A 7,028-nucleotide genomic window follows, 5' to 3' on the forward strand; every position below is an offset into this window, starting at 1 on the left:
TGTGTCTCGCGGTTAGTATCATGGTTGCTAGGCAACCTGAACAGCGCGACGAAGTGTATACCGTCCCGTTTCACAAGCCTCTCACTTCCCGTACTTACAGTACGCACCGTCCGTAGTACGCGTAGTGTGCGTACTTCAAGCGTGCATACCCTGAATTGGGACACAGCCTGAGGCTGGTATTTTATAGCTTTGAGTAAAAGATATAGATGGATTGTTCTATGTTTTAAATTGATTTGTTTGGTTTTAGACTTACCCATAATCTTCAGTTATGCTTCTGTATTGGTTCACATATTTTTCAGTTCCATTATAAGGATTTTAGGCGGCTGAAGTTTTCGATTAGCTAAAACACTACACTATTGAGGTTTAGCAATCACGTGACATTAACTTGCCTGTTGTTTTGGATGTGACAATGACTTTGACACTGTAGGAGCCAAGAAACCAGTTCATACCCATCTTGCAACACCAGAAAAATGTGTATTTGCTGACCAGTTGACAAGTGGTTGATGACAGGCACTGGGAAAGTGATTGCTAAAGCCCCAGGCACAGTCCCCAGTCGGTGACTCTCTGGAAAGCAAAGGTTGCTAGGGGAAAATGTATATACCCTGATTGATCGGATGGAAAAAATCTCATGGAGCACACAGACTTGTTTCCCAGCACTCACTAAATACTGCCTGAACAATATTAAAACTGTTAAAAAGTGATAACTAGAAACAGAGTCCATTTACCTTCAAAGTAAAAGCTGCGCCCTGGCAAACATGTTGGCTGTAGTACTGAGGCACAGCTTTTACTGTGAAAAATGTTCAACCTTTACGACCTCTAGTAGTTAGCAAGTGTTTGCACAGAGTATCTTCCATGCAAACTAGAGGAAACTGCGACAATCTGCTAGCAACCAAAGCAACAATAAGGAGGGTTTTGGTGCAGCACTGATTTTGCAATCAACTTCGCAATATTTCGACACACAGCAAGTGCTTAGCTTATGAGGTATGACAAATCCGACCGTTATTGCTCTGCTAGTTGTGATCATTTGCAGCTTTTTGAAAATATCCCCACACAATAATTCTGTTCACAGTGAAAACCGTTTCATGCACGTAAACATCACTGCCTGAAAACAAAGGTTAGCTTGAAGCATATAGCTTCTTGTCAGTACAGATCAAAAAACTGTTTGGATTTCTGATTTTTGTCATTCTACTAACCACCTGTGTTTATTTCTCTTGTTTGTTGTAGCTTGATGAGTGTCTATAGAGTGTAAACATTAATGCACTCAACATAGAGAGTGTAAGTATGGAGTTTTGCTATTTGGCTCCACTGCTAGTTTTGTTCTTTCGGTGCAATGTGTATAAAATGTCTATATGTGAATCTACCTTAGACTAAGATTTTCAAAGCCAACTTTTCAGGAGTATTTGCAACTAGTACCAGAAGTTTTTGGATGACTTTAACATTGCACAGGCTGTCACTGCAGGAGTTGTGACAGAAGTTGTGTCACACACACACACACGCACGCACACACACACACACACACACACAGATTTAGGATTGGAGCCCCTTGAACAAGACCAGTGGGGAGAGGGAAAAGGAGCTTTGTTGGGAGGGTCAGACTTTGGATGTATGAAGGAGCCTCAAGCGTCACATTTGGGTCCAATCAAATCAGTGATGTTTTTTGGCTATGATATATAAAACAGATGGACAAAAAGTGGGAGTATGATTCTTTTGTTGCAAAAGCTGTTTGGAGTGAAAAAAAAATAGCATTCTTTTTCTTTCTAAAGAAAAATGACCTGCACTTTTCAGCTTTCCTTTATATTTAATTAAATGTTATCTGCTTTTCCATGTTGTTTTTTTTATTTATGTGTGTTTTTTGTCTCCTTGCATGCAGTCAGTTTGACTCCAGCAGTGATTATCTTTCAGGTTCTGTTTCTTCTGTAGCCTGTGTGGCCGTCTGTTAACATTAATAAAATCTCAGCTTCTAACGTGCCCATAATTGTGCCACAGACTTAAGTGTGAATGTCACATTAAAAGAGTGTCTCTGGACATGCGAAGTTGTCTCACACCCTCAAATGACCTCTAACCTCTCAGGAAAACAGTGGGGGAAGGGGGACGCCTGGGACTGTTGGGGGTGGTTTTAGCCACAAGGTGAAAACTTAAGGGCAGGTGCTCCCTGGTGCGCCCCTGTTCCCAGTATAAGAGTCTGGTTGTCCTGTGATGGATGGATCTATCTGAGATGCCAGGACCCTATAGAGCAGAGTCCACAGCAGGGGAGGCACCATCTGGGAAAAGAATGTCAAGGTTGGCCCGAGGGTGGAGATTTATGTCCCAACCTCAGGTTCAAATGGCAGTGTCTGACGGTGTGTAGACGAGGCGGCAATGACAGCTTTCCTTCCTTCTTGTCCAAAAAGAGTCGGTCCATTTTTGTCTTTGCAGACATCAAGAGGATGAACGGGATCAAACAATGTTAAGGGTCAAGTTTTTTCCAACTGGGCCATATTCTTTTTTCACTGGGTGTCCTTCACCCAGTGACATGAAGATAAACTTAAAAATAATACAGGTAGCAAATGACACAGGCACAAACATCAATCTCTTGTGGTGCCAGTTTTGTTTTCTTATGTCAGTAGAGCTCAAAAAAGGATAGCCGATGTGAGGGATTTTTTGTCTATATCCTTCCTCCAGAGCGTTCATAAATTAAGGACAGGCCGACAGACTGGAACAAACACAGCCAAAGATTTTTTTTCTTACCCTGTGGTGGGCATTACCCAAGTTGTTTTCTGGGTCACTTTACCATCCTCTATACACACTCACACGCACAATCCAGCCACAACAAACATGTGAAATAAACACAGGTGGTAAGTACCATGAGTTCATTCTCTGACTACAGAACTACTCATTGGTTAGCTCAGGATAACAGAATCAGAGACCCCGTCAGTTTTTGTTGTTGGGCTTATAAGTGTCTGTGCCGCATAGAGACGTTTGAATGGCAGAGGTATTAAATAATAAAACCCAAAGACACAGATATGTGAGACAGAGGAAATTAATCAGTACATGTGTGTGTGTGTGCGTGTGTAGTCCAGATAGGCTTTATTGTGGGGGACTGAATATGTTTACACAATCACATTATGGGAATCTATAATCCCTATGAGGACCAAACCATTTACATAAGGTAAAGATATGATTCATGGTTAGTTTAGCTGAGCAATAAGAAGAAGTGGAGAAGTGATCATTAAGGTTAGAGAGTGTGTGTGTGTGTGTGTGTGTGTGTGTGTGTTATGTTTGTGTGTTTGTGGGAGTTGGTGTGTGTGAGGACCCGTTTGCGGTTTACACCATCAAAGTGAGGACATTTTGGAAAATGAAAAATTGTGGCTGGTCCTTACTTTTCCACACCTCCTCAAAGGGGTGAGGGTTTAGTTTTAGGGTCAAAATTAGGTGTAGAAAATGTTAGGGTTAGACACTGTTTAGAGAAAGCCTCACAAATGTGTGTGTGTGTGTGGATGAGGTGGGGGAAGGGGTGGGAGTTTTGGGGTAGCCAGAGCTGTACAAGAGAAGGAACAATGTTCCATGTGGAGTTCATTTTATCCCTTTACTTTGCGGATAATACGGAGAGTGTAGAAGCATAATGCATCTGTGCAGTTAAACATGTTTAGTTGACTGGCATGTACAAGGAATGCGACTCTGTGTGTTTTTATTTTAGTATACAGCACACGAACAAAGGCATACGTACTGTGTGTGTGCAGCCTTTACATAGAAGGAAGATGTAGTACAAAAGTGCAAGAATAGGAACCAAACAGGATTTATACATCTCCTCCATAACAGGTCGGCCACTCTCAAGGAAACTTTGTGCGCACATTGCCTCACATATATATATGTTTGTTTAAAAAGATTTTAAATTCCAATTCTCTTGTTTTTAATGTATATTGGATTTGTTTCTTCATCACAGTGCGATGTTACATTCGCTGTTTGAGTCTGTCTCACACACTATGTGCAAAGTAAATTGCCTCTATATAACTTAACGGTCGCCAAAAATTGTAACCACGATGGAATTTTGCTCAAGTCGCCTTTAAATAAAGAGCAAATAATTACAAATAAAAGTCTTAGATATCATAGACAATTAGCTTAAGGGAAGATAATTTAATGTAGTTAAGCTGAAGATATTTTTGATGAGCATTAAGACTGCGTAAAAACTCTATTTTTTATTTTGAGTGTTTGTGAGTGTTGTTAATTATTCCAGTAGCCGGTGTTCATTAACAGCCACATTTTTTCGTCTATCTGTATACAGTGAAATAACGAAGATATTATCTGTTATTCCACCGTTGCACTGTTTTAATGCAGGAGTGATGCAAAAAAGCAAAGCAGACCTGACAAAACCCAGCCATAGAGTGAGGTTTTTGATAGCTAAATTGATAGTGGAAGGAATTATTTCAAGCCAAGGTTTAAAACCTCAGTAAAATGTGAATGTAGTTTCTCTTTGTTTCAAGCCATTATACTAGACTAATGCTGGCTGATAGATTCGACTGTGTGCAGTCCATAAAGATGGCGGTTTCCTAAATGCTGAAAGACTTGAACTTGTATGCAATTGTGCATATTTGGAGAGCCTAAGCCGTTGGATATCTTGTTTTCTGATTCCTGGATGAAGCAACAGAAAATAACATTTCTTTCCAGAAATGGGGCAATCAAAACACTACTATTATCTTGACGCTGAGCAAGTTTGTCACTTTTGGCTTGCAGTTTTAGCTGTAGACATTATGCATGGAATAGATTAGAATAAATGTTATTTTCAGTCTTGTATAGGCTGAATGTGTCATCTGATAGGGCATACGTAACTTCTGGCAGAATGAGGCAGAGCCAAGGAAATGTTTTGGCAGCAACGCTGGAAGCCATTGCCATAATTTAGCCAGGACTGTCAAGAAATTATGTGGAGAGCATTTAAGTATAAATCACAGTGAAAAACAGGAATGACTATGGTTTCTCTCTGGTCACGTAGCATCTTTTGGTGCAGTGGTGATACTGCAGAAAACACAAAACAACCAGAATGTCGAACAATTGGAGCAGAACTTATGAGGAGGCTGTTTTACTGGATGTTTGAGGTTGGAAAAGCCCTCAGCCTTAAAGGGGTGCAATCATTTAGCAAATGTGAGGCCAGTCTTTAAATGTGTGCAGTGGTGTGTCTCCCCATTTTCGGCTAACTCTGGGTCTTTTCCTCTTCGTCTCAGCAGGGCTCTGCAGGTTTATTATGCACCGCCTCAGGCTTGTTCCATCTGCCTCCTTACACCATTAGTCTGAAACACACACACATACATGGACACAAGGTAGGGGTGCTACTCTAAGTCAGGGCTAACATGCTCTCTTCTGGGAGTGCACTGAGGAAAAATAAACAGCCTGGTGATTCTGTCTGGTGGGTCTGTTGGACTACTCAAGACTGGGACTTTTACAGATTACGTCCATATAGGAGAAAACGTCTACTTTTGGAAAGGGTCTCCAAAATAAACTTGCAGAACTGTAAAATAAGAGCACTAGACTTTATTTGATAGAAAACCTTTAACATGAGCTATTAAATTATTAAATGCATAGTTCATCCAGTCTTTCTCTGGCTATGTGTCCTAGTGCAGCGGTCCCCAACCTTTTTAGCGCCACGGACCAGTTTATGTCCAACAATATTTTCACGGACTAGCCTTTAAGGTGTCGCGGATAAATAGAACAAAATAAAACCAGTGGCGGTACCAAAACAAGAAGATTTACTCATAACACACAAGGAAAGACCCGGGGAAACAGAGTTAACGATAAAAACGATTTAAAAAAACAACGATAAAAACCAAAAAAAACCCCAGAAAACCAAAAATTTTACATCCATCTACACTTTAATAATTGCTTAGACATGTTTGTAAATTAGAAGACGGCATTATATGGATGTGATCACAAGTTTCAGCTGTCGTAGCTTGGTTAGCAGCTGATATAATAGTGTAGCTGCTGTGTTGTGACCTCCGTCAGACACATATGAGATATATTTAACTGTTTTATAAAGATATTCGATTTTCAAAAATAAACTATTTTTAGTAGATTATTGTTTTAATATTAAGATACGATCAAAACTCTACTGGAGTCATTTGGTATCCCAACCCGGTACCACGGCAAAACGTGTAATAGACCCCTGTCCACCATGTCCATTTCATGATTTGTCTCTCCAAAATGTGAAATGGACATGGTCACTTTGAGGCTATTAACCATGAACAATTACCAGGAGATGGAAATATAAAACAGCTGACCTCTGAGGATAGGCTAACATTTTCAGTTTTTAAAAAAAAGCCATTCTACATCTAAATTTATCTGGCAGAATAAACAACCAAGGGTCAGACTCAAAATGCTAATGTCTGGAAAGGAAAAAGGGGGCCTCAAGTTGCCTAACTTCAGAATGTACTATTGGGCAGTTCAATTAAAATCAATGGCTGCCTGGATTATTCATGATTCAGAAATGCAGTATCTATGGAAGAGTATTCATGACCAGGTATCTCCCTTCGGAGTCTCCCATTTCTCAACCCACAATCACGGAAAAAGATTAAAATAACTAACCCATGGGTCACCGTAAAGATTTGGAACCAAGTGTTAAAAATGTTAAAAGGGAATTTGACCATGTCTCGAGCGGTTCCCATAAATGGAAATGTTGAGTTCCTTCCATCGTTGTCAGATCGGAGTTTTCAGAGGTGGGCGGAGAAAGGATTGATTGCAGTCAATCAGCTGTTTGAAAAGAATACTCTTAAAAGTTTTGCCCAGCTAAGGGCTAAATATGCTTTATCCCCAGGGGACTGTAACAGGGCGGCCCTTAGCGGCTGGAAACACAGTGAGATGGACCGAGGCAAGTGTAGTGGAACAAATTATTTATTTGCTATACAGCGCTCCTTACAACAATTAACTTGTCGAGCTTCTTCACAGCACAAAAAAATCCATCCTCTAATGACAACTGGCAGCCTTAAATATGTTCAGCTGTCACAGACTTAACCATTATTCCACTCTCAGGTAAATTCTTAAATCCCAACCTTCCACCACAGTAT

This window comes from Pundamilia nyererei, unplaced genomic scaffold, assembly GCF_000239375.1.
Source record: "Pundamilia nyererei isolate P.nyererei 1_Seehausen unplaced genomic scaffold, PunNye1.0 scaffold00186, whole genome shotgun sequence".
NCBI lineage: Eukaryota > Metazoa > Chordata > Actinopteri > Cichliformes > Cichlidae > Pundamilia > Pundamilia nyererei.